A 25,740-nucleotide genomic window follows, 5' to 3' on the forward strand; every position below is an offset into this window, starting at 1 on the left:
AGAGGAGTCACCTGACATCTCAGATTTTCTTGTATGTAACAAAATCTGACAATCTTCACTGGGTATCTCAAATGTGGAAAACTGACTTCAGAAGAATTTTTTGTTTAAAATACATCAGGTCATTATGGTGTACAAGACAAGTGACGGAGACCCAAGAGTATCAGAAATTTAAAAAGAGCAAAGTGATACATTTATACCAATTCAAATGGTATCTAACTAGAAGTCATGGCAGTAAGTGGCCACATGGACAAGGTACTTCATGAAAAGGGAAGAACAGAGAATTTATAAAAACAAAGTGACTATCCAAAGAACAGAATAGCCCAGTTAACCTTACTGTATAACAATGTTTAAAACCGTGCAGCACAAGGAACAAATTAATATTTTTAAGTCTGAGTACACTGACCTAAAGATCAGACCATCTATGTGGTCTGGGGCACACGTAACACAATTGCTAAAGCTGATGAAGAAAATAAGAGAAAAATGTAGAATAACAACAACAACAAAAAATCATGAACAGCAATTCTTCATGCAGCCAAATCAAAAAAAGCATAGATGTGATCCTTAGACACTGTACCTAACTGAAGTACTTGCTCACTACTTTATAGAATTACTTCTTTATTGAGTACTGAAATCCAGTTTCTCTCCAAGGTCCAAAGATTTCCTATTATATAAGTATATAATAAGAGATAAACTGCAAAGGATGTATAAAAAAGTGTTTGGGTATTGTTTTTTATTGGTGGGGAAATATATTTTGAAATGCTGAGTATTTCTCTTCTAAAAAAAGGTTTGGAAAAATTTCATTTAGGTTCTTCCTCTGCAGGCAGAAGTTGCTACAGGTACACTAAAGAAAGGATATTCTTAAAGACAAATGCCACCTTCAAGTAATATTATCCTATATAATCAGATATAAAAAAAAAATTACTTTCAAATGTAATATAGTACTTTGGAATACTGAATATTTTTCCCTAAGAAACTGTCTAATTCATTTTGCAGATGCTTCTTCCTCTTGTGAGTTATTGTGCTCAACACAAGAAAGGAATTACTTTTCAAACAGAAGTTAGTATCATGAGCTTCGCTACTACTGTAAGGATGGAACAGGTAAATGCATGTGAACGTACTTTCTGCATATGAGTTTGAAATCCAAATACTTCTGTCTATAACAGCGATGGGTCTGAGTGATAATCTCTTTACAAGTCATGAGACACCTATATTATTCAATGATGGGAACTATGAAAAGAAATAACAAGATTTGCCTTTACAATGTAAATATTGTGATTCATCCAGAGAAATTCACACCTCCACATACAACTTCAAATACTTTAACTCCTGACCTCACTGAAGCCTCAAGTCACAGGGGAGAAAGGGGAAAAAACAAGTACTGCTTCTTGAGATTTCAATAAATTTTTACCTAAAATGTTTGGATCAGACTTTGAAAGGCATTTTGTTATCTAATTCCCATTAGTTTCAAAGTGGGAAAAACATATAAACACATTTCATAGTCTGACACATTTCACATTTCTATTTTTAAACGAATTTCTTGCTGCTGGTTTTGTACACATTATTTCCATTTTTTTTTCCTTGTATCTCCAGTGAAACAGCTTTTATATTTTGCTCTTTTGTTCTAATGTGTTAAAGGCAACAAAAAAATCCCCCCTCCTCCCTGCCCCCCTCCTTCGGCTGCAGGGGGTAAAGGAGAAACAAGAGTACTCAAATAGGCTGTTAAAATATTAAAATATGCATATCAATTAATGACAAATGAGAAACTATTAACATAGTGTTACCATAATTATAGATAAAAGTAATAAATGGTAGGATACAAAAAGAGCAAATCTCTTATCAAAACATTTTGAATTTTGCATATATTACACTATGTACATTATACTTTAAAATTTCTGCTTCCAGAAGCAATGGCATGTTCCTTACAGCTATATTTGAAGTAGGACTGAATATCCAAAGGGGCCAATGCATGGCAAGATTACCAGGCAAAGCACATAGCTCATCATAAACCTTAAAATGTTAAAAAATAAAAATGCATTGTTTTCTCTTTATGTATGTATAAACTTCGTGATACTCAAGTTTTGCTAAGAAAAAAACACATGCACTGAAGGTCTGATTTCGCCTCCTAAAATAAATAATAGCTCAACAATCCAACACGTTATACAAAAAAATGCACAAAGCTACCCTGAAGGCATTACCTTGTCATTTGAGTTTGAAGATATTTATTCCCTCAAATACAGGTTTGTCAGAATCCAATACTCTCAAACCAGGCTCTTTTAGATATTACACACATGAAAGGTATGTTTTACATGTATATCAGATTTGCTTGTTGGAAGACATTTGATGTTATGTGGGATTTTGGTTTTGAGAAGTGATACAGCAATGTACTGAAATACACGAGCCCAATACAGCAATTGCAGCATGGCCACAGCACCAGCGTGTTACCAGTGCCGGTCTCTGTGCCCACCTTAACCACCTGGGGTATCCCTACCCGGGGTGGACCATGCTGGTTGAGGTCAGCTCAGGCTCGGAGCTCTCCTCAAGTTCAGCTGCTGCCAGAACAGGCAGCACAAGTACTCAGGTCTGGGCTGAGCCCCCAACCCTGCTCTGGTTAACTCAAGGAGACATTTGTGCTCTTGTAAGAGCATTTCCACCACTAGCTGACCCACTGCTGATAGCTGTTTATCAAAAACAGAGGCCACCCTCTGGTCCCCTGTGTGTTGAAATAGTCAGCTTCTTTGCCCCAGCTGAAGTCAGTCACACACATCCTGCACTATTCCCTGAGCCACATTGCCCATGCCCATGCCCATAGTAGATTCTAAAGTAGTGATATTTTCCAATAAAAAGTAAATGGTTAAAAAAAAATCAATTAAGATAATAAGTCATAAAATTAATTGAATTTGAACAAGGAAAAAACATTCTTAAGAAATTTTTAAGTAATTCTTATTCCTTACTAGCAGCACCTCAGTTATTTCTGGGAAATTAATTTATATCATATCCAGCAATTACAGTTGGTTTTCATTCTTTCACAGCTTACATACTTCTGGACAACTGCTATCAATTATATGCAACTTCAGCTGTCAGCTGCTAGATGAGGTTACACCTGTGTTTGCTAACTTGAAAAGCATTCTAATATCAGGAAAGGTCTCCAAGTATTCGATGTACAGGCATTGATGTTGCTTTTTTTTTTTTTTTTTTTTTGTCTCACAAGAACTTAAACACAAGGATTTATAAAATGTTCTCATGTACTTAGTAGGCACATCTGAGGGTACTCTGCCTTGGAACCAGATTGAAAATACAAGCAAGGAAGCTACACAAGGGTAAGTTTTACATCTGTGTCAGGCCTCCTCAGCGGAAAAAGTTGGTTGTTCTGTTGTCACAGAGAACACTCAGTGTTATATAAAGAAGTCACAGCTGTCAGGCTTTCCTTTAGTAAACCTGCTTTCCCACTGCCATAAACAAGGTACACAAAAAGGTGGGAAGGTCTACATGTTTGGATTTCAGAAGCCTTCATGGGCCTTCGTGGAGCAATTCTGCAATCAACAAGCCTATTAATATGTCCAGTAACTACCCTGAGGTAAGTTAGAACCTAACCCAATTAAAATGTAATAATAATAATAATAATAAAATTGTCCCTTACATTTCAGTAAAGATAGGGGCTGCAAGAGTTTCAAGTACTGTGCAAGTTCAAGGTTTGAATCTTGAATATAATCTAAAACTTCAGGCAGTGCAAAGTAACACTGAGTACTAATTCACTGAGTACTAATTTAAACAAGAAACAGCTCTAGTTTCATTTCAAAAGTTTCATCTTGCTATGTAACCATTATAGGCTTAAAGCAGAAGTGACAGACCTCTTTTTCTACAGGGTCAACATGAGCAAGTAACAGGTCATACTAGCTTTATTTTAAGCTCTTTGTGTTAATGCATACAGAAGTTAAACACAAAGGTAAACAGAAAAGTAATGCACCAAAGACTGCCTTATATAGAGAGTCCTGGGTGACAAGCAGCAACAGATTGGTAGATGGTAGATATATTTTCAGAAGCTAGTACTGTTTGTATAATAAACCTGAGATCATAGAAGAATAATCTTTCAAGAAAAATAAGCTCATGAAAACTTTTTATGATGAGAACTATTTCATCATTTCAGATGAGCCCTGTGATATTACCCTCTCTATAATTTGGGTAAAGCATTGTGGAATCAGTCGCTCTTAATAAACTTGATTCAGAAATCCTTGTATAACTGTAAAAAGATCCCTGTCTCTCCTCAGCACATGTATTTATTTAAGTTTACAGCACTTAAACAAATCAACAAGAGTACAGATACATTTTCTATAAATTCAAACATAGGAGAAAGGACTAAAAATGATCTGGGGTACTCAATGATCAAATGAACTTTCCCAAGTTCAGTCTGTTCTGCCCCTGGATGTAGCTGGTAGGCAATCTCAATGCCTCAGCTTTTCCACCGTTTTCTCCCCCATCCTAGAGAGAAGGGAGTGAGAGAGCAGCTCGGTAGGCTCTTAGCCAAACCTGGCTTCAGCTTCACCTTGTTCCTCATCTGCAGGTTGATTTTTGCTGGATACTAGAACATTGAGGATAATCACATGCAATGATAGAGGATACGTTTAGTACAGTAACCCCAGTAAAAATGCATTTCATTACACTTTTTTTTAGAAAAGGGGAGGAAAACACATACACTCCATGTTCTAAATATAAAATTAAATAATGTGGTCATCATTTAAGAATTGTCCGCTTCTATTACAATACGATTTTATTACTGTGTTCTTCTCTATGGACATATCACCATTGGAAAGAGGCAAACAGTTTAAAAAACAGTTTTCATTCTGTTTAAGTTCTTGTTGAGAAACTATCAGTTGTCTGAGCTGATGCAAGTAATCAGAAACAACAATAGTGGTTGCAGAAAAGGAAGCATCTGCTTCAGATGGATTGTTTCTGCCTGCCAAAACCTGATCAGAAATCAGGCTCATGAGGATATTGTCATTTCCAGCAAGTATAGGGAAAATTTTGTTTCTTAGATGGCATACCAGACAGACAAACAATGAAACCAACCATCAGCCAGATGTTTGCTAAGAACACACAAGTATGAAATTTCTTACCACAACCAAAGGAAGAATTTCTGTCACAAGTTCAGAACAAAATGGCATTTAACTGTCCATCTGCCTCAATGAGCAAAGCCATTGTCTCATCCTGTATTTAAAAAGATGTAAACACAATCAACCCCTCTTTCTGAGCCCCATGGCACCTTGCTGGGTTTTACTCACTTAAACCATTTGGGCATCTAGTAGCTACTGAAATTAAGTGCCAACTGTCATTTCTTCAGAGCTCCTAAATTTCAGTATATGAAAACAACTTCAGAAAGCAAAATCAATAACATTTATCAACCTTAGTGGAGTCAAATACTTTGGTGAAGACCGACTAAAGATCTAGATCTCAGCTATGAGACAGATGATCTTAATGTCTCTGACTTAATGTCAATGTTAAATGCTCACAATGTTTATTTAACGGCAACAAAAGAACAGCTAAAACATTGCCAACTATTTTATCAATATCCTTTTAGAATAACAGCACCTGTGCTAAGAATATGATGAGTTAAATTAACTCCTCTAAAAATTATTTCTCAATACATAACACTATGCTGTTATGTCATTGCACTCCAGCTCTGCTCTAATACAATGACTTTTCATATTACATTCCAGCCCCCCCCCCCCAAAAAAAAAAAAATGCAGCAAGGGCAGGTTTAGGCATTCAGATAAGAATTTCTTGCCAGTCATGCAGATTAAAAAATAATAATAATAAAATAAAATGATAAAATCAAATAGCAGATATATGTCAACTATGTGCCAATCACATCAAAGTGCACAAATACCTTAAGGGAGGGTAAAAAGAGCCAGGCTACTTCCAATGGAGCCCAATGACAGAGCACAAGGTAATGGACACAAACTGGAACACAGGTGGTCTCCTCTGAACATCAGGAAGCACTTCTTCACTGTATGGTTGACAGCACTGTCACAGGCTATGCAGTCTCCTTCCCTGGAGATCTTCAAGAGCTGCCTGAACGTGCAACCTCCTCCAGGCAGATGTCCACAAGAGGTGCCTTCCAACATAAACTGTATTATGATTCTGTGATTTTATATCAGACACTCACACATTCATGCATGCATCTCAAATATCAGAGGAATGGGTTTATGGGTAAAAGCATATAAATATAAGCTGACATTAAATAAAGACTTTTCTCTGAAATAGCACTAAAAATAGCAAATGAACACATTTTTATCACTAATAAAATCCAACTGCTGCACCTGATTTGGAAGATTAGCTAGAACATTTGTGGGCAGCATGCATCAGTTACACATTTTTAAATAATGAAACACTACACGCAGCTGGCTTTTAATTTTCAACAAGTTTCTTAAATCATTACTTATTATCCTATTTATGGTTCTTCAAAAATCAATGAGGGGTGAGCACTTAATTCACACAGCAGCATCATACGCAAACACACTAACACATAATTAGTGGGTCAGTTATACCTACAAAGTAGGCATATGTGCTTTAGCTATTTGTAATGCCAGATGTTTTACTAGCACTTAACAGCTCTAACCATCTTTGGCCCAATGCATTAAGGTTTGAGAGTACATTTAATGTCAATTCTTGCTTTGAAAATGCCAAGGAGACTGGTTGAAAAAGGGTAAAAAATACAAAGAATAATTTGCAATATAAGGCTCACAGAACCTTAAAAAAGTAGGTATATGAATTTTTATTCGTTTCTTAATGTTTTGGCCAATATAGGTGACAAGAACATCATGAGCAAAAGCAATATTGCTCTGAAATTATATTGGTATTAGAAACTGAGTATCTTGCATTTGAGCTCATCATCTTCAGATACGTTGCTGAGTATTTTTTTATTTTGTGCAGAGGCATCAGTTGTTTTTTCCCCTACTTTTTATAGTTTTTCAAGCCCTTTCAATGTGTTTGATACATCCTTCCCCCCTCTCAGCTCTTCAGTCTCGTATCAGTGAATTGAGAAACCCAAAACTTATCCTGAGACTACCTCCTGCTTCATAAAAATAATAAATTGGCATAATCTAGGTATCAATACTAACTTAAGTATTTCATAGCAGGCTTTCGTAGTTTCTACTGAACCAAGGTATGTTTCAATCATCACAGGTTTATGATGGTTTATCACAAACCATTTTGATGGTTTATCACCGGTTTATAACTTAGGATATGTCAACAGCCTCTGTTTCAAAACTGCTAGCTGCATGCTAACCTATGATTTCACATAATTTCACTCTACTGTGCTAAAGGTACAATGTCTAGTTTTACTGATTAAGATACAATAAAACTAGATAAAATAAACTAGACTAAATAAAAACTAGAAATATAATCTATGAACAAAACCCATAATCCACTGAAATTTCCACACTCACCCCTTTTTTTTTTTTTTTTTTTTACAGGGAAGATATGGGAATGAACATATTGCACACACAAATTTGAGGAGTGTATAAGACAAAACTGTAAAGGCTTTATTACCTCTATTAGCTAATTCTGTTAGAAATTTAAGAAATTGAACTTCAAAACCAAAATAGGATCTTCAAGCAAAGCATCTGTCTTCTGTCAAAACTATCTCCTCCCCTTAAAAAAAACTTTATTAACATGTAAGCAGACGGTCAAAAGTATTGACTTGAAGAGTAATAAAGAGCTACAGCTTCAGGTGTGTCTTAGATGTTAAACTTTACTGAAGAAATAACTCCCCTTTGGTTTCTCGCTTGGTTGCCTGAGACACTAATTCTCAGCTCAAAAGATTATCTCACACTTCACTAGCTCTGGTACCTTAGTATAATCATCTGCTGTGAACTCTTTCTGCACTTCACAGATACACTGCAGGGAACAGAGCAGTCATAAAAGATAAAAAAATAAAAAAGCTATAAAAGGCCACAGCCAGTTTCATCATAATAGCTACTGTTTTCTTTAGATTTCAGACATACTTTCCCAAATTTTATTTTAAGTATTATTCAGGGTCAATATAGATAAGAAGTCTAAGAGTTTATTTTTTCCTGTTCTCTTGAAGCAATTTCACAAGTCCTTGCAAGGTCAGGCACTGCACTTAAAAGACAACAAAGTTTCCTCTTTAACTGTAATTAATGCCATTTGATCATCAGTCAACATACTTGAAAACAGTCATGTTGCAGGTGTACACTATACATGCTGTCATTTACTCAAGCAAATTTGTATCTACATGTATCAGCCTATGCACTGGTGACACTCAATTTAGTTATGTAGAAAGTCTTAATCTGTATAAATATTATTTCTAAAGGTTATGGATTGATATACTAATACAGTTTTCTTATGCTGCCCTGCTGACAGAGGAGTGCACTATAACCATGCTGAAGAAGGACAGAAGGCTTATGCCAAGATCAAGCAATCAACTTATCAGACCTGACTGTCATTCTCCCATTTATTTAATCACTGCAAGAGTATAGAATTATTCAGCCTTTTAATACACTGAATACTTTCTCTGATTTTTTATTTATTTTTTAAAGAAAGTACCAGTGCATAAAGCAACAGAAATTCTCTATGATTATCCTGAGAGATTCAGTACCTGAGGTACCTGAATGTCCCACAAAGCTGGCAAAGCTCCTCTTTGCATAAAAACCACAAGGCTGTACAAATTAGAGTTGACTGATTAAGAGATATTTTTATTTTTTTTAATGACATGGGTAAAATAGCTAGAACTGCAATTTGTTAAGAGACGTACATGAAAAGCTCATTTTCAAACAGGAATTGTATCAGTTACTACTTTTATTTGAATAGAATACCTGATTCCTCAGGTTAGTTGGGAATTTGGGCTGAGCATTTTTTCTGATAGGAAAAAATGAAACCTAAACCTTCAAAAAAATGAATCACATTTATAGTAGGAGGAGGGACACTGATTTGATCTGTTCTGATCAAACACAGAAAAACTAAAATCTGTTCCAAATAATTAATATCCTAGTTTCAAGATATGGCAAAGGAAATCTTTATGATATGGCAGTTTTATTCTGGTGTTCCATTTTCCAGGGGAAAGCTATTTCTAAAAACACCTAGGTGAAACTAAACAACATTCATAAATGTATTTATGTTAATAACACTGCCATAAATCCCTTTTTATCGTTTCCAATGAAACAAAGATTTTTGTCATCAGGTATGTAGTCTCATTTCCCATTTTGTAGCTTGACTGTACCTTCCTTGACCTTCTTCTTCTAAGAAACCTATTTTTTATGTATTTGCATTAAGATCTGGATTTTACCTATCTTATAGACTTATATTATTTCCTTATATTATTTCCAGTAAGCATCAGACCTCAAGACCACAGCCAGCTGGACTCATGCTAATTCAAATTTGCAACACCTTACTTCGGAAGTGCTGTCTTTAAAAATCAATATTCATAACATTATTAATATAGATTATAAATAGATAGTATCAATGAAAACTATTTAGTCATGTTTATCGCACAACTCTGTAAGCCTGAAACAGTATGCAAATGTAGAGGACATCTAAGGGCAAAAAATCAGATGCAGCCTTTAATAAATGAGAATCCCTTAATGTTGCACAATAATTTCAAACTAGTGCTTGTTTAGACTAGATAGTCTAATAAGATTTTATTTCTTCAACTGCTGTAATTTAATTTTATGGAAAATTATCTCCAAAGCCAGAACCCAAAATAAAATTAAACATGCAGAAGTTCTAGATAATCAGAATAAAATTGTTCTGAAAAAAACAATTATCTAAATAGTTTAATTCCACTGTGTATGGTGTATGGGTTAAGTTCTCATGTGGCTCATGTGGTGTTGTTTTTTTTTGTTTTTTTTTTTTTTTATCCCTTTTTGTTTTTCCTGTTTGTGTATTTCCAAGCACCAAGCAGTATGGGGCCAGAGCACAGCAGGCGCTGAGCTGTGACTCAGAGCAAATTTTGTCTTTGTTTCCCTCCCCCCTTACCTTCAACAAATTAAAACAGAACTCCTCCGTGAAGAGGGCAACAATCAACTATGTAGGAGCAAACCCACTGATACATTTCTTTCCCACAGTCTCACATAATATCCCTGACTGGGATATTATGCATGATTCAGATGATTTGGTTACAGAAGAAAAATTCTTATCTCCTTTGGTTCTTAGGCAAAACATGACCAGTATCATAGCCTGACTTGGTGGCAGTAATTCAATTAACATATCTGTTGGTAGGAACTAGAAGATTTTGTTCACTTTGCATTTATCAGAAATAGCACATATTCAAAGATTTTTGACTAGGAAAAAGCATAGAAGATGGAATGGGACGACCACATAATTGACTTTGCTTTTTATAAGGTCCACGTGTAAGAAAAATAAAATAAATAATTTAAACACTTAAGTTTCCTCACATCTTTTCCAAAAGTTATACATGAAAAAGAGCACAGCTGCAGGATAATCTAGGCTGAAATCTTTTTCCTGTGACAAAGGCTTCAGAAAAGATTTTCCACGCAATTTTTCAGAGACACATCCCAAGTGTGAACGCTTCATATTCTCCGGTTATCATAATATCTGCATGCTTAATTCACTAGTCACAACAGCAGATTGGATTCTGAAAGTGGGAAAGTTACAACCTACAAAGTGAATGCAGTCGAATCCCTTGGCACTAAAATCAATAAGGTAACCAATTTTAAAGCTGAGCTGTTTTATTACATAGAAATTAAGCTTAGTTAGAATTTTTGTCAACCACCACAAAGAGCTGGGAAATACCAAATACTTAAAGGGAAAGAGTTTGGTAGACTTTTTATTGAATTTATCAAATGATTCTACAAAGATATGAAGATTTTCCAAATTATTATAATGTAAGTGGAATATTTTTTTCAAGGCATGTAGACCTATACCTGAAATTGGCTCACTTTGAAACTATAAACATGAAAAGCACAAAGAAGTAGAATTCACTACCAGAATTAAGAAACTTCACCTTATACCTGTGCAGTGAAGCCCACTTAAATACCAATAAAACTACAAACCTCATGTGTCATTTATACATGTATTTAGAGCAACAAAACTGAAGCTGTTTAAGAAGCTCTGCTGTTATTTTTACTGAAAATAAAAATAAAAATTGTGACTCTTTGTGTAGCACTGCCTGTTAAATATACAGGGTTTCTTTTACTCAGAATTCTACTAGAATTGGGAGGACAAACAAAAATGCATAAATGCCCACACTTGTATACTTTGAACAATTTCACCCATGTGCTATGTGTAATTTTAGAATTTTAACTCTTAGTACCATTGGAGTCTTCGGTTTGGACATCCAGTGTGCCACAGAGAGAAGATTGCCTCTTCCTCCTCCCATGTTTTGTTTTTGGTCTGAAGGTAGCTTTCTATTCTCTTTGATGAAGTATTGATAAATTCACTGTATTCCACATCCAAACAAAAATAATTAAGATGTGCTTCCATTTGGTAGAAGACACAAACATTTCTATGGGAAGACAAAGAATACAGCTATTTAAAACTTTATACAAACCCATTTGTGTCATATTTCTTTATTTGCTCATTTTAATCCTGTTATATAGCACTAGCAACTTACAGCTCTGTTTTCAACTTTGATGGCTACCTGAATGCATAACAACATTAACACTTTTATTCACATCTCCATGTTTTCAGGTTTGTCACATAGCAAAGGGAGAGAACGCTTAGGCTCCTGTCTCCCAGAACACTCAAGCTCTTCCTAAATTTAGTTGCTGCTGATTGCATTGCTTGCTTTCTTTGCCTCATTAATTTCTGATATCTACTGCATGGCTTACTGAACAATAACATATGCTCTCTGATCTTCCACTCTTTCCTGCAACCATTTCAAGTACACCTAGGAGGAGAAAACTAATTTGTTTGTAGGTTACCTCTGGAGGAATTACATTACATTTGGCACAAGTGTGAATACTCACTCAAGGCTAAATGTTGTCTGGGCAATTTAGTGAAATTGATTTTCATCTGAATACATTTGATCATCTTCCAGTGAAGGATAGGTACATATCAAATGTGGTTGAAAATATATACATCACCATTATTGAAAACTACCTTGCATGTATGTACAAGTAATATATTTTTCAGATATTACTTTTTATGTTCAAAGACTGAAGTCATTCTCACAGTTATCACATGACTTTCATTAAGAGTTCAGCAATGCATAGCCAAAATTTTGAGGATTTCCTTGTTCCAGCAGCCAAACCCCTACATTGGAAAGGAAACTACAATCCAACTGAATTTGATAACACTTTTTGTCAGTGGAACAGGATTTACTATTGCATCTCTACAAAAATATCATTCAATCAGAAAAAATATATTTTTGTATTTAATGTGCTCACAGAAAAGGCTTCATTGCAAGCATTTGTGAGAAAACTGGACTTTCATAGAATCACAGAATGGTTTGGGTTGGAAAGGACCTTAAAAACCATCTAACTCCAACCCTCCTGCCATGGGCGGGGACACCTCCCACTAGATCGGGTTGCTCAAAGCCCCACTCAGCTTGGCCTTGAACACTTTCAGGGATAGGGCATCCACAGCTTTTCTAGGCACCAGTCTCCTTCATCTTCTTTTTATCATTGACGTACCTGTAGAAGTCTTTATCATTTTCAGTGAGGCATATCATTTTCACTGATATTTTCCATGACCCCTGAGAATACTACTTTTCCCTGTTTTTAACTGACTGGTGTGCCCACATTCCAAATTACTATGTTGCCTTGCAAAATTGCTCATATAACCAATGTTATCTACACATAGATTTTCTGTTGATAATATGCACAGAAGGAACAAGTGTACCAAGCTCTATGTACTCAATTTCATCCTCTGTCTGTAAGTGTAAAGCTTTGTGATAGATTTTTTTTTTTTTTAATGACTATAAACCTGTTCTTATTTCAATTTGGCTAAAGTCTATTAGCTTGTTTTATTTCCTTACGTTCCTTTAAGTTGAGATCTGGCTTCTTAAGAGGCATTCATCTCCTGTTTTGTCATTTTGTTCTTTCTAGCAAAAACAGCCCTCATATATTTGCTTTCCTGAAGCCTTCTAGGAAGCCCTTGGTTAGCAGCAAATACTACCTTGTCACTTTTACTGAGGTTACAACTCTGTAGCTGCTGTGTATGCAAAACTACCACCAAGTTCGGTGGTGTTCCAGGGCAAAGGCTGCTACAAAGAATAGTGTCCTCTAAGAACACCGGATTGTAAACAGATTTATTATATCAAGGTGTCACCAACAATATAGAGCCCATTTTTGCTTCTACCTCTTCCCAAGCCTGCAAAACACATCCTTATTTTTGAGAGTACAAAACCAATGTATGAAAACCAACCAAGAAAACCACTACAGATGCTAAAACACCGCTTTACTAAAAGCTTAAATATATGCACATGTTAAACATGAAAAAATGCTCACCGAAGCAAAATCCCTTTTCAAAAAAAGATTTTTATTTTTTTTTTTTACAAGAAAAAAATCACACTATTAAAAGGGAAAGGATGATTGTGGATTCTGTGATCATTTTTGACCAGAGCATTAAGAGACTGTGGTCTTTTCCATAATTCTTATATGAACCAGAATTCTTAGAGTTAAGTGCAAAAAGCATGTAGTGTTGTCCATGCTCTGTAACTGAAATCAATAACAAACTTCCTCCTCAACAACATTTGAACCTTAAAAATGTTCTTCATTGTCTCACTTTATGAAAGGGAAACCGTCTCATACATACACAAATCTAAAGCCTGTTAAACAAGAAATGAGTAATAGGAAAACCTAGAACAAGATGATCTGAAACAGATGTTGAAGAAAACTAAAGCCTATTTAGTTCAAGAAAAAATAATTATATAGCACATAAAAGAAAAAGAAAAAAAAATAAAAGAACATAATATAGCACATAAAAGAAAAAGAAAAAAAAGAACATATTTTGTCATTTATCTCCAATGCTGTTTTTATTTGATCACATTTTTATTTGATCATTTTACATATTAAAATTACTTTATAGTTAAAGAGAAAGAAAAAACACACCTAGATTGTTGTTCATTTAATGATTGTACAGTTAGGCTTCTAAAAATTTGGACCATGATGTATGATTCTAAATTAAACAACAAAACTAACTTTGTAAGCAATTCATTCCACAATGTTATAACAAATTTTTTGTGAGAGTATGTTCACCTGATTATGACCAAAGGAAGTGACTGAGAAAGCTCTTGACCCCTCTAGCACTCAAGAGCTGACTTTGTTAGCAAATTCTTTCCCCTGAGCCTCTCTGTGACAGTTACAAATAAATTGCAGGTTGGATTCCCACATATACATGTCTAAAAAGTTAAAGGTAAAGTCAGATAAGCTCTATACCACTAAACTGCTGTACAACCAAAGCAGTAACGACAGCAAAAAGACGGTATTCAAGCAGTGTCACTATGCCTGAGAATCTAATAGTGCTACTAGACATACTGTTGAGGAAATTCCCATCAACAGCATGGAGTATTTTTCACACTTCTAAAAGATTTTGCAGTACCATTTACACTCTATGCAGCAGAAGTTTTAGTCAAAAGAAAGAATACAGTATGTGGGAATAAGGAAAAATCCTTATTTATTTCAGTATGAGTTAAGTACTGCCTGCAAATCTTGTAAATTCTATCAACTTAGCACACAACTTAAAATACATACAAATAGAGCAAGAATGCTTAGTTGTATTTTCCATTATGTGCCATCAGGCTATCATGTAAATTTTAATTTACGAATCACTACTGTTATCAAAACACAAAGCTTAGTTTTCCTGTTTTCATGTCAGTCAGAAAAATCCATATTGACCCATAATTTAAGCACATTTAACACAAAAGTAACAGGAAGAAAGAATACCATTTTTCAGTTATTTTCTAAGCAAAGTTATATGTTGCTGTAAAGCACAGCACTATGAAGTATGACAGCATTAACAAACTTTAAAAAATAATATATTAGAAAGTTCAACTTAAAAGCATTGAGAACAAGGGAAACAGGCACTTTTTTCTTGCTGTCACTTCCCTTATTTCATTATGTTACTGTTCTTTATCTTACCTACAAAGAAATGCTTTTGTAGCCTAATTATTGTCATACCTTAATTAAAGTAACTATTCAGTGAACTTCTTGCCATTACCATCTCCATCATCTCAGGGAGACCTCTCTGTATACACAATTCACAGAATGAGGAATGAGAAATGGGTTGTGAACTGTGAACACTGTGCAGCCAAGAAAGATGTAGAGCCAGCAAAAGAATGACTGCAGAAAACATTTAAAAATATTTACAGAGGGGATAGCAAGTCTGTTCTCATAATACAAAAATTAGCTGGCACCTGATGAAATGGGCCTAGGTTTTAGGAAACTTTTTTCCCCATACTCCACAACTGTTTGTAGAAGCATCGGCACAGTTATTTTTTACTGGAAAACCTTTTTAAATGTTCAATAAGTAATTATATCAATTCATGAACTATGAACTCAATAACAGTATTCTGTCCAGTTTCATGTAGACCTCAGATTAAACTAACGTTAATTACTGATACGAAAGTAGCAGCAGCTTTGGCTTGGCTTTCCTCCTTCTTTGTCATGTTCCACTCTTCACATCTGAGCAACAATTGCGTAATCCAATAATCTTATAATGCATTCATTAAAAGCTAAAAGTAGTAGTTAGTAGCTGAAAGTTAGTAGTAGTAGTTGAAAGTAGTAATTAAACAATACAAAACATACAAAAATATTATTAAAGATAAAAAATTGCCATATACATATACCTTTCACACTTGCTTTTTTCATTCTGTCACAATTAATATTATTTAAAGATAACCGTGGTACCTTACTACATACACTGTATTATTTTATACTGGAAAAGCTCAAAGGATCTAAGACAAGGCAAAATACTGGGTACCCTGTACTCAAAGAAAATCACTTCTGATTTCTTTGTGATTTACACTTAATGTTTCTTACACGTTTCTTGTCCTGTAACAGCACACATTTTTACACTCAAAAACTTGTTAACATCAAAGGGGAACATACCATGTATATGGAATCAATAATTTATTGCTCTTAAGTCCTAATGACCTATTCAAAATACAACAACAAACAGCTATTATTAGTTCAGTTACCATAATACATACACCTGGAATCCACCTTAACTGCTAAACACAGAAAAGCCTCAATTAATTGAAAAAATGAATTTTGAAGCTCTTACTGGTAGCTACCTTGTTTTTAATAGTGTTTCTGTGGCTCACAGCTGTGATGCCCTCCAGGGTCCAAAGGCTGCCAATCCTCTGCAGGAGGCAGGTGGGGGTGGCACAGAAACAGCAAGTTTTCATTGTAGAGGCAGGGCCACAGGACTTCTCTCTAGGTATCTGCTTGGGTTTATCTAAATATGCCTTCTGAACTCTCTCTTCACCGATCTTCAGTTGAAGTCTACACAACCTGGTGGTATGCATTTTCCTTTTTCCAAGTACAGAGTTTTGTACTAAGCAGGTCACTTAATCTTTCTTTCCATTCATTTGCTACAAAAAGACATTAAAACACTACTTTTTAAAATCTATTTTGTATATATTTTGGAAACACTTACATGTATAGTTCCTAATGTGGTGTTTTCCTCTTACAAGTCGGGTTCTGATGTATTAGTGTCATACAGCTAATAAGTAATTGTCTGGGATGTATGTGGTATGCACTCACATCTTTCTCGCACACAATTCCTATCTAGTCTAGAAGAAAATATAGATTCACATATCTGTAGGTTTATTTCCAACTTTTCAGGACCTATCACTTATAAATACATTTTTTCTATAAAAAGTAACAGCCATCAAGACAAGGAAGTTACTTTATCAAGGAGTTATTGAGATCATAAAACTGTAAAAACATAAGCCTGAGATAAATAGCATTTGAGTCCTCATTTGGTAGTTCATATTCAAAATGAGGACCTTTGTTCTACCTGGATTCTATGCAGAAAGACTACAAATCTGTTTTTTTCAACATGCTCTGTACACCTGCAGGTACGAGTGGTTTTCTGCTTCTCTCTACCTGAAACAAAATTATCTAACTAGCTCTGAAAGATATCATAATTCTCTTTGAAAAGATGGATTAAAACCAGCATAGGGGTAAAAGACAGATCTCTGTGCAAGGTACTGATTCACATGAAGTGGGAAGCTGCAGATTCTTGTTTAGAGAAATATATATTGGCAAAATGATTTGTATCCATTTGTGCATAGCTACAGAGGTATTGTTGAAGCTTCTACACAGTGTACTTACACCCATTTAAGTCTTACTGGATTTACAACACCGATCAGAGAACCTTCAGAACTTAACTTCAGATAACAATCTCAGCCTTAAGATGCTTATCAAAAATATCGCACCTTTTACTGCTCCCTTGATGGTGACTCATCTTTCTTGTTTCCCTATTTGTTGCAATCAATGTTTCAACCCACTTCTTACCCAACTCTCTCTTAGAGAGCAGCAGTAATTCTAGGACCAGTACCTAAAGAGAGGAGGGTTTTCTATTCTCCTTCCCCTCCCTTTCACTCTCATTTATTTATTTATTTATTTTCCTCCCTCGACTAGATAAATAACTCATTTCTGTTCCTGGTTTATTTTTCAATTTCTCATAGCTCCCTAGTTTGAATTTTCTATTTTTCTGACATCTAAGGAGGACGAACACTGGTACACATCAGATTATCTTACTTAGCTTTTAAAACATGGAATAGCTCAAAAGATTGCTAATGGCTAGAGGTTTTTTTTGTTTATATGCTGTGGTTTCAATAGCAAATCATGGCTGTGATGGCCTTGAATCGGTTTTATCTGATGTCTGTTTCATGAGGATACATAATATGAGTTGTTGAGTTCAATGTCAGTTTTTAGAATGGGAAATGATCACATTCAGCACTTCTGTTTTCAGTCTTGGGGAAAGGCTGATAGCAGAAATAAAAAGCAAGGGAACATTTTACAGGTGCAGAGATCCTCAAACCAGCAAAGACTCCTGTTACTAGGTCTACATGATGCTGTGTAGCCTAGTGCCACGGAAAACTACCAGCTTTGTCCTAGAAGAGTTCATTGTTATAAATACATCAAGCTGGATTTATTAATCATTAACAAAGGTATGCTTTTCAAGACCTAATGTGAATCATAAGCTTATGTATTTATCTAGAATGTACATGTACGTGTCCAAGCCTGAGTTAGCGCAGGCAGAGCTGTCCTTATTTGGGGGGAAAACTGCCTTTAGATCTGCTTCACTAACCATAGGCAGCAGTTTCAGCTCTGGTTCTATACTCATTGGGACTTAACACACCCAACAAACAATAATGAAACCTTTCCTTCAATAAATAAAACGTGTTTCTTCTCCTTAAGACACATGAAAGAAAAATATGTTGTTAGCCATTACATACAAATGGGCTGTTCAGATATCTGTTCACTTGCATAGGAATGTACTGGATTAAAACAAGGGCCCATCTAGTTCATTGTCACAGCTCCTGCAGCAAGAAGCGTCAGACATTAGGAAAGAGCATGAGCCATGCTCCTTGCTAAATGCTTCCAGCAGTCTGTCATTCCTAAACTTCTAAAGCTGAAGGCTGCATCTGAACACTTAAATAAACAGCTACCTGAACACTACCTACAAATATCTGACATCTCTCTTTTTTAGATTTAGATATATAAAGAGGCACAAACAGCTAAATTGGTAATTTATATTAAAACACATACAAAGAGCAATAACCAGGAAACAAAGAACATCCAACATAGTTTCTTAACTTTGGAACAGAACCTAAATCAAGAGCCTGGTTACATCCCACAGACTTTTCCCAGCAAAAATCTTCCCATTCTGAATATCTGCCAAACAAAAAGGGAACTGGATTACCTTAATAAAAAAAAAAAAAAAAAAAAAAAAAAAAAGGATAGTCCTGTTGTTACAGGTCCAGCTGAACATCTTGGGGGATGGGGGTGAGGGAAGGCATGTGTGTGTTAGGTTTTCTTTTTCTTCTTCTTCTCCCAGGTAAAGTTAACTGGAAGAAGGCACTTTATTTAAAATGGAGAAAAACCCAGACCTCTCCTGAGGAGACAGTGTGTGAATAGCTCACAGCTGCCTTAAACCTTCCTGAGATATGCATAAACTACATTTTTATTAGAGCTGGATTATACTAGCTGCTATCCAGGAGGTTCAAATGCCTAACCACTGGAGACAATCAGAAGCACACAAAGATCTCTGCATAATGAACATAAATATCCTTTCAAACAGAAAATCATAATCTACTCTGCTGTAATCAAGTCCATATTGTTGCATAAAGAATTTTAAGCAGAAGAACAATAGATAGGACAAGAAAAGGATGAACAAAAGAAAATCTGATGTTTCTTCACGATCACTCTATTTCAATTTTTTTTTTCCCAATAAAATAGTTATATATGATAATTTATTAGTAGGTAGTTTCATTTGTCTCCTAAGTATAAATTTAACACTAAAAAGGTAGTCTTTCATTGTATTTTAAATCAAAACTTCTCTCATGAGTTTCCAAGTGGGTCTAGAATTTGAACATGCATTTTTGAGACTAACTGGTGCCTGCAAAGCATACAGATATTAGTGCCTACTGCCAGCCCTCTGGAAACAGCTTTGATAGAGTTTAGCATCCTTTAAAAAAAGGTTGACACCAACAGACATCAGATAAAACTTTATAAAAAGGTGGTGAACATCAGCCCAGATAAAGTACCGGATGCCAAAGATGTGTGGAACAATTCTTTATTTATTCTTCTTCATCCATTACCTCATCCTTTTTTCTGCCACAGAACAGCTTAACTGGTGTTGTGTTTTGGCAAGCGACTTTTCAATATGTATTTTGAATTTTATGTGCCTGCTCTGCAATTTTCAGGAAAAAAGATGCAACAGGAAATCTAGGAACAACTTACAGTAGAAAACACAGCCTACTTTGGACAGTATTTACCCCTCTTCCTATAAACCTATGCCCTGAACATTTTGAGAAATCAAAACATAGGAATTTATATTATTCCAGAACAGCATTTGGTTTATTGGCAGCAAAACCCATTCAGAGACATTACCTTGACAAGATCCCAGGATCAGGAATTAAATAAAATAGAACTTACAGAACTTAGGAGGTGTATTTGCTCTAAGAAGGAGTGCTGCTGCAGAAGGAATGCATTGATTGTTTTAATTCATTGTACAGTAAAATAGTCAGAAGAGCATTTGGAAATATGTATTTGAAATGCCTCCCTATGACCACCCAAAATATTTTCATAAAAATCAGTTATTTATTGAATTAAACCAATATTTCATATTCACATTTTAAGCCTATGTATCTCTCTAGTATGTGCTATTTATGGGGCACAATTAAATGACTTCTCTTTCCTCACAATTCTGTTAGTATATCCAAAAGATATAAAGACTTTCTAGTACCTTGCATAGCCTTTTTTAGGATAGGTAGTGATAGCTATATCCAAATATGCAACTGAATATTTACAAAATAATAGCAGCATTGTCTATTCACAAATATTTAACACTATAGGTATGAAATATGTCAAACATTTAAAAGGAAGAAAGTATTCAATTTTAGGGAACAGAAACCTATCAATCATTTTCCTTCAGAAATTATTTCTATATAAAAAGTTAAAATAAAGCCCTTTTAGAAATACTGTATTAAAGAAAAATACAAACCAAAGCATATAAGCCCAAATTTGACTTCAGGTCAAGCTATTAAGACACGTAAACCTAAGTTACCTCTAGGTAAGTAGGGTGCATTTCAAACTCCTGAGCAATCTATCCATCAATAGTGGTGATATTTCCACTATCTTATTTATTAAAAAGCCCAAAATTCAAATAAATAAAGAGGTGTAATACTCTACAGTTTATGAATTTTGAGAGGAAACTGGAAATACTACTTAAATGAGGCTTTAAACATATTAGGAAAAAAGAGAGAGAATAATTTTGGCTAATGCACAAAATAAAAATTTCCTGAGAGTGGGACAAACTGTGCTTTAGATTTATCTACCAAGATAAAGACTGAAAACATCATCATTTAATTTGTTAAAAACAAAGCACCAGGAAATATTCATTCTAAATATACCAAGACACTCTTGGAGTGGACGAGGTTGAACTGAATGACATAATACATATTTTCTGATTCTATTTTTTTTGATTATGAAAATATTGCATTTAAAATGGAAATGCAGTACCAGTGGGACGTAAAGAACTTAATAATTTTCTATCAGCTTTTATGCTGCCTCAACAACTCAGTATATCATTTCATTAGTACATTCAGATCCTGGCAGAGACTAACCAGCAGAAAGAAAAAAAAAAAAAAAACAATTCTTCAAGAACATAATAGCTATTTACAGCCAGAAGACATAAGCACAGAGCAATAAAGTATAGCAGGTTCTGCTTGTAAGGCAGAAGCAGAACTCAGATTTGAGAAGGGGAGGAGGAAGAAGGATGCACACCATGGCTTAAGGAAAAAATAAAGCAGTTTTAGATGTTACATGACAAACTCAGATGATATTAATTGATTCAGGTCTGCTATCTTTGCAATGTTGGCTTTGACTACATAAATGTAATAGAAAACTGCATATGCAGTCTGCAGACTCTAATTTGCAGTCATTTAAACCCATCTAGTGCTAATGTCTGTATCACTGAGGGAGATCACATACATACAACTCAATATCTCACACAGGAAAAAAAAAAAAAAAGTTGAGAGAAAGAAAGAAAAGAATGGAACAGAGGATTTAGGAGGAGAAAAAAAAAAAAAAAAGGAAGACTTCTCTTTTCTTGAATCAACCCCCCAAAAACAAAACAAAACAAAACAAAACAAAACCAAAAAAAAAAAAACAACAAAAAAAAAAACGATGGCATACTTAGTACAGAGAACTGGAAGCCTTTTTAAGGTGCCTACTAGCGCTACCTAAATACAAGGGAACACGGGTACTACTACTTAATGTACCATACCTTGAATATTACCAAAAACACAGTAACAGCAGTACAAACCATTAAAACTTTTTCATGGAAACATCCTGACAGCAGGTTAATGAAAGACAAAGGCTGGAAACAACTACACAAAAGCTACTATCTGATAGCTAATACCATGGTATTTCCATTAATATACACAAAAAGGGAAAAACATTTCTTAAATAACATACTAGTACTAGTATGTACCTGTGACAAGGCTCACTAGGTTCTGAGCATGCTTTAGCTCTGTTTTCACATATATGAAACTGTAAAACATCTTCAACTATGGTCCTCGTTAAACTCCTTATGGAAAGGAGTTGAGCACTGTCAGCTCCATGTTTGCTTCTTAACCAGGCCATTTTGACAGCCTGGGGGGAAATTTTCTGCTTCATTCTCCCCTGCCATTAACCAGGCCAGGGAGTAGTTTAATCTAAACATTTGTTAGAGATGACTAATCATGCTGCCTGGGTCTCATCTGTCCAGGCATGACTACACCATGAAAAAAGGAAGGAATACAGATCTATGAGGGGAATCCTCAATGGCTAATTCAGAACACCTTTGTATCATCCAAGTTGCATAAAAGGACTAGGGTCTGCAAGCCACAGTACATTTCATATTCCTTACCTCTTTAACAATCTTTTTTAATCATAGAATTCTATGTTTAAATCTGTACACTTGGATTTTTTTAATGTAGATCTCCAAAATATGCATGACAGGTAGTTAGGCATTTGCTATCAAAAATGAAAATAAACAAACAAACAAAACCATGAGAAGTACAACTGTCTAAGCAACAAATAACAAAAGACTAAGTTGGTGGCATTCCCTCTCACGGAGGCGTTCATACAGCTTCCCTGCAGGAAGTACTGAATCCCTAATACTGACAAATCATTTGAATTTAAAACACACACTCCCTTATATTCAGCAGACTTTCCACATAAAGAAGTCCAAATTACATAAAGATATCCAACATACTTTGACACTTCTCTTTATAGAGAGTAACTACAAAAAAACTTTAAAAGAAGCCAAACACTTCCATTGTCCTAAAAATTTTTAAGGAACATCACTGATCGCCTGCGTTTGTATTCTTTCACTGTAAAACCACAGCACTTTTTGACTATCTATTTTCATTCAGTACAGTAGACAGAGTTTATTATCCTATCTTTCAAAAATAAATGGTGTCAATGAAGTGAAACAATGACAGATTGTCAAATACCTATTTCGTCTACATAAATTATACGTCCCCCTCTGCCACCTGTAAAGGCAGTGCTGTACCTTCCTGAAAGCATGCATGTGACACTATTTTTCAGGAATAAAGCACGTTCATGCTTTATACCCCAGCAGTCGACTAACTAAAGAGGCATCCTCTGGTGCCTCTCTGCTCTTGCATTCAAGAAAGCCTTCCTGCAGGCTCTTTTTCTACCCTTTCTAACCTCATTCCCCTTTGCACACAGACACACATTACATTAGAGACCGGAGGGCAAGGACTAAACCCCTAAGTATGCATTGAATTAACTCATTTTAAATTTAGAGACGCATGGACATACTAAACTATATAAGACTTGGTCTCAGGGGCAACATTTTGTACTGTCACTGTGTTCTATTTTCACTGTAGTACATCTCTAAATGGAAAGCCAGTAATTTTGCTTAGTTCTAACCTGATATCATACACTTTAAATTAAATGGAAATATTTAAAGTAGGACTCATAAGAATAGAATAAATTTTTAAGAAGTGCATGAGATGAGCCTATCCTGAGATAGGTATTATTATGTAATCGAACATCTATCAGGGCATTTGACAGACTAAAACTTTTTAACAATCTTTTAAAGTCAGGGTTATACTTTAGTTACAGTTAAGTGTATTCAGCTGTAAGGCATGGAAAGTTTGAATAGCACTCCATCAAATAAGAGAAGGTGGTGATTTTAAATAGTCATATATGATCATAATGCATATATATGTATATACACGCACATTTAGCAAACACAAATATATAAACTACACACATGCACAAAAGCTGAGTTTTTCTCTGGAGTTCCATAGCCACCAGATTACCATAATGTAAGCAGTCCTCTGCAAACCAGATAGGAGAAAACCCTCTAACCCTCTGCCTCATTTGGAAGTTTTAAGCCTGTTAGGCTGCAGTTTCAAAATTGCTCTACCAGACAAAAGCAAGCTTAAAAACTGGTGATTATAATGTCACAGCTGTGGCAACACTCAAGTTAGGGCTGAGATGGTGCTTCCATTCCTGCTATAACTTTGTCAGAAAATAACAATTAGTGCTGAAACTTCTCATGCTTGATCTCACTACAGATGTTTGCATTGATAGATTTTGGTTTGTTTGTTTTAAGGAAGAGTGAGTATTTGAAGGGGTGGAAAATAAGAAAAAACTGTAGGCTGCATATACAGCTTTTATTCTATAAAGACTGATATCCCATTTTTTTTTTAAGCCTTAATAATGTCAAATTAATTGTGGGCCACATTCTGCTTTCATTGTTAATCCTACTGTGCTTCATTGACTGAGCAGAATTTAGACTTTTAATTTCAAAACTGGAAAGTGCCTTCAGCACTTAAATACTATATAGCGTGATATTGCGCAGTTTCTTTTCTCTGCTCTCATCTGCCTCATTAGCCTTCAGAGACCTTCCCAAATCCTAAATCCATATTCAGTCTGGAGTGAGTATATGAACTGAGAGTTAGCTGGAGTATTTTGAATGACTGAACTGAATATTGATGGTATAAAAAGATCACTTTCCTCATCCAAGGATTCTCAGTTAGTCTAATCCCAAGTGTTTAGATAGGGTGAGAGCTGCCTCACATTTGTATGATGCAGCCCACAAGTTCAAGTTCCTCTCATACATCCCATTGACTTCAATATCCGTACTGCTCATCCTGTAGTAATAGCCTCCACTCAATATTAAGTATTTACGCAGATGAAATGGAAAAATTTCAGCATATCCACCCATCACCATAACATTGCATAATTGGTAAACCTGGTAAAGGCAATACAATGATAAGTAAAAATCATATGAGAATTTCTCCCAAAGAAAGCTTTTGCAAAGCATCATACTAAGTGCACAAATTTACCATAATTTTCCAATACTAATATTTGCCACAATTTTTATTTTTAATGTCATTCAAAAAAATGATACATCAACATACATCAATCACCAAAAGTAATGAATTCTCAGCTCACGAGAATTTTATAGAGCTTCACTTTATGACTTACTACTTCACTTAATGTTATCTACTTGCCATACAAGTATAATATTAATAGCTTCTAATTATACATACTATAATATCCATGATTTTAAATATCACTACAATGTTAACTCCCCTGTAATTTGTATCAAGTTCACTGATTTATGGACTCCTGACCCATGAAACTACAGAAAAGTATTCAGGGACATCCGTTACCATGCACACATTTCAGAACAAGCAGGGAAGGACTATTCTCTGCAATGTTACAGTGACTACCATACACGAAGGAAACACAGCATCCTGTTTGCACAGAAGTGTTCATAATCTATTAGGTGTTCAGTAGTTAAAATTCAGAGCTATTTGTACTGCTGTATAAATAAAAAAAGCAACCAGCAGAGTTATTCTTTAATTAATCTTTTAAATATAACTTCAGTTTATGTACATATATATATATTAATATTTATGCATTCATGTGGTATAGTTGTAAAATAAAGTCCTTCATTGCAGTACATACACTCAGGGGGATGAATATACAGTTGTACTGGGAGAAATTAACTGTGAATTTCTTGACTTGTGTATAATAAAATATCAATTTAAATGTTAGT

The 25,740-nt window shown here is 35.0% G+C and overlaps 1 long non-coding RNA gene across 4 annotated transcripts in view; it reads right to left on the reverse strand.

The window, feature by feature from the left end:
- LOC106016305 (uncharacterized) overlaps positions 1-25,740 on the reverse strand; it is a 210,010-nt gene that overhangs the window by 97,613 nt on the left and 86,657 nt on the right. For 2 of the 4 annotated variants that reach the window (XR_011809109.1, XR_001188910.5), the window contains exons 4-5: positions 5,882-6,109; positions 5,112-5,202 (exon numbers count right to left, since the gene is read on the reverse strand). The exons of 1 other annotated variant lie outside the window; for it this stretch is intronic. This is a non-coding gene — a long non-coding RNA (uncharacterized lncRNA). Of the gene's footprint in view, positions 1-5,111; positions 5,203-5,881; positions 6,110-11,287; positions 11,480-25,740 lie in introns of all 4 variants that reach the window. One more of the 4 variants, XR_011809110.1, reaches the window with a different exon arrangement.

This window comes from Anas platyrhynchos, chromosome 4 (assembly GCF_047663525.1).
Source record: "Anas platyrhynchos isolate ZD024472 breed Pekin duck chromosome 4, IASCAAS_PekinDuck_T2T, whole genome shotgun sequence".
NCBI lineage: Eukaryota > Metazoa > Chordata > Aves > Anseriformes > Anatidae > Anas > Anas platyrhynchos.